Here is a 3,832-nt window from a genome sequence, read left to right as displayed (position 1 = left end):
CTTTTTTTCAACATGAGGAACAATTCCACCCCCTCCGGTCTCCACGGTTACTTGTCGCCTTGTCAGTACCACAGCAGCTGGTTCTCAGTGTCCTGCTGCAGTGCAGTCTGAGGAGAGCTTTAAGGCACACTTAATCAAGCCCCGACTCCACGATTATACTCATCAGATTCTGTTTTTATTCCTTGTCTACAAAGACACTTTAGACCAGCCATTCTCAACCTTTTTTTTGTGGCTCTGCCCCCCTTAGTGCTCTGTTCAAAGTTTACGTGCTCCCTCCCCTGTGCAGCAGTTGAATTTTGGTTTCGTCCGTACTTCTCTCCACTGACTACATAAAATTTGTTTTAAAAATATTTATATTAAGCGAGATGATAAGAAAACGAGGCATTTACTTAAATGTACTGTGGCCCCTAGGGGGTCTGCAGGGTCAACATTAAGAATGGCTGTGCTAGACATGGAAAAGTGAAGAACATTGATCATCCTCCCACTCTATTCCCTTCAACTTCAGTCTCCATAAAACCTTCATTCCCTACTTAACATTGTGGGGGGGAACATATACCGCATATAAATGTGTAATAGTCAATACCATGTAAAAGTCCCGTCCCCCCCCAATTTTTGGCACAAACCACCACTATTCCCTCTAATTTTTAGTAGTCAGTGTGCACAAAAATCTTAGGTTGTGCAAATTTTTTTTCCTGTGACAAAAGTACGTATGCACTGAATGCTTGTACAAATTTAAATCAGAAATTGTTTCAAGATAATTTTGGTACAGCCCATCTCTCATGGCTAATAAAACTGTCTTGGCATGTTTTAATACAGGTATGATTGAATTCTATGAAGTAACGTATTAATTACTACATTTTAGGTAACTGACCTTTTGTGCAAACATGAATTGCCTTTGTGTGCTGGTTGCAAAATGTGTGCACAACCTATCAGTTTTTAGGCCCAGTTGTCAATTTGGATGAGGGAATTGTGTAAAATATCCAAGTGTGCTAAGCCACAAGGTAACAGATTGGAAGGAGAGAGTGGTGATAAAGACTGAGAGAATGGGCATATTCAATGGAATACGTGAAGTCATCCTCTTTGGCAGAACTAAAATAGAAGTTTTTTTTTAAAAAAGGTGAGTGATTGAAAGCTCTCCAGAGGAACCTGGGTGTCCTTTTACATGAATCACGAGTTAACGTGCAGGTTCAGCAAGCAATTAGGAAGGTCATTGGAAATTGGCCTTTATTATAAGGGATTTGGGTAAGAGAGGATGCACTATTGCATATATATATATATATCTTTCTTTGGCTTGGCTTCGCGGACGAAGATTTATGGAGGGGGTAAAAAGTCCACGTCAGCTGCAGGCTCGTTTGTGGCTGACCAGTCCGATGCGGGACAGGCAGACACGATTGCAGCGGTTGCAAGGGAAAATTGGTTGGTTGGGGTTGGGTGTTGGGTTTTTCCTCCTTTGCCTTTTGTCAGTGAGGTGGGCTCTGCGGTCTTCTTCAAAGGAGGCTGCTGCCCGCCAAACTGTGAGGCGCCAAGATGCACGGTTTGAGGCGTTATCAGCCCACTGGCGGTGGTCAATGTGGCAGGCACCAAGAGATTTCTTTAGGCAGTCCTTGTACCTTTTCTTTGGTGCACCTCTGTCACGGTGGCCAGTGGAGAGCTCGCCATATAATACGATCTTGGGAAGGCGATGGTCCTCCATTCTGGAGACGTGACCCATCCAGCGCAGCTGGATCTTCAGCAGCGTGGACTCGATGCTGTCGACCTCTGCCATCTCGAGTACCTCGACGTTAGGGGTGTGAGCGCTCCAATGGATGTTGAGAATGGAGCGGAGACAACGCTGGTGGAAGCGTTCTAGGAGCCGTAGGTGGTGCCGGTAGAGGACCCATGATTCGGAGCCGAACAGGAGTGTGGGTATGACAACGGCTCTGTATACGCTTATCTTTGTGAGGTTTTTCAGTTGGTTGTTTTTCCAGACTCTTTTGTGTAGTCTTCCAAAGGCGCTATTTGCCTTGGCGAGTCTGTTGTCTATCTCATTGTCGATCCTTGCATCTGATGAAATGGTGCAGCCGAGATAGGTAAACTGGTTGACCGTTTTGAGTTTTGTGTGCCCGATGGAGATGTGGGGGGGCTGGTAGTCATGGTGGGGAGCTGGCTGATGGAGGACCTCAGTTTTCTTCAGGCTGACTTCCAGGCCAAACATTTTGGCAGTTTCCGCAAAGCAGGACGTCAAGCGCTGAAGAGCTGGCTCTGAATGGGCAACTAAAGCGGCATCATCTGCAAAGAGTAGTTCACGGACAAGTTTCTCTTGTGTCTTGGTGTGAGCTTGCAGGCGCCTCAGATTGAAGAGACTGCCATCCGTGCGGTACCGGATGTAAACAGCGTCTTCATTGTTGGGGTCTTTCATGGCTTGGTTCAGCATCATGCTGAAGAAGATTGAAAAGAGGGTTGGTGCGAGAACACAGCCTTGCTTCACGCCATTGTTAATGGAGAAGGGTTCAGAGAGCTCATTGCTGTATCTGACCCGACCTTGTTGGTTTTCGTGCAGTTGGATAATCATGTTGAGGAACTTTGGGGGACATCCGATGCGCTCTAGTATTTGCCAAAGCCCTTTCCTGCTCACGGTGTCGAAGGCTTTGGTGAGGTCAACAAAGGTGATGTAGAGTCCTTTGTTTTGTTCTCTACACTTTTCTTGGAGTTGTCTGAGGGCAAAGACCATGTCAGTGGTTCCTCTGTTAGCGCGAAAGCCGCACTGTGATTCTGGGAGAATATTCTCAGCGACACTAGGTATTATTCTATTTAGTAGAATCCTAGCGAAGATTTTGCCTGCAATGGAGAGCAACGTGATTCCCCTGTAGTTTGAGCAGTCTGATTTCTCGCCTTTGTTTTTGTACAGGGTGATGATGGTGGCATCACGAAGATCCTGAGGCAGTTTACCTTGGTCCCAACAAAGCTTGAAAAACTCATGCAGTTTGGCATGCAGAGTTTTGCCGCCAGCCTTCCAGACTTCTGGGGGGATTCCATCCATACCTGCTGCTTTGCCACTTTTCAGTTGTTCGATTGCCTTATATGTCTCATCCAGGGTGGGAACCTCATCCAGCTCTAGCCTTAGGGGCTGTTGAGGGAGCTGGAGCAGGGCGGAATCTTGGACTGAGCGGTTGGTACTGAAAAGAGATTGGAAGTGTTCTGACCATCGGTTGAGGATGGAGATCTTGTCGCTGAGGAGGACTTTGCCGTCTGAGCTGCGCAGCGGGCTTTGGACTTGGGGTGAGGGGCCGTACACAGCCTTTAGAGCCTCGTAGAAACCCCTGAAGTCGCCAATGTCCGCGCTGAGCTGTGTTCGTTTGGCGAGGCTAGTCCACCACTCATTTTGGATCTCCCGGAGTTTGCGCTGAAGATGGCTGCATGCGCGACGGAAGGCTTGTTTCTTCTCTGGACAGGACGGCTTTGTAAGGTGAGCCTGGTGGGCAGCTCGCTTCTTTGCCAGCAGCTCCTGGATTTCCTGGCTGTTTTCGTCAAACCAGTCCTTGTTTTTCCTGGAGGAGAAGCCCAGTACCTCTTCAGTGGATTGCAGTATGGTAGTCTTCAACTGATCCCAGAGGGTTTCAGGGGACGGGTCCGTGAGGCGGGTTGCAACGTCGAGCTTTGCTTTGAGGTTTGCCTGGAAGTTTCCTCTCGCTTCGTCTGACTGCAGTTTTCCAACATTGAACCTCTTTCTGGGGGCTTTATTGTTCCTGGGCTTTGGCTTGAAGTGAAGGTTGAGCTTGCAGCGAACCAGCCGGTGGTCAGTGTGGCATTCCGCGCTAGGCATGACCCTGGTGTGGAGCACATCTTGTTTGTC

This window comes from Narcine bancroftii, chromosome 8, assembly GCF_036971445.1.
Source record: "Narcine bancroftii isolate sNarBan1 chromosome 8, sNarBan1.hap1, whole genome shotgun sequence".
NCBI classification, from domain to species: domain Eukaryota; kingdom Metazoa; phylum Chordata; class Chondrichthyes; order Torpediniformes; family Narcinidae; genus Narcine; species Narcine bancroftii.
This window is presented reverse-complemented; position numbering follows the sequence as displayed.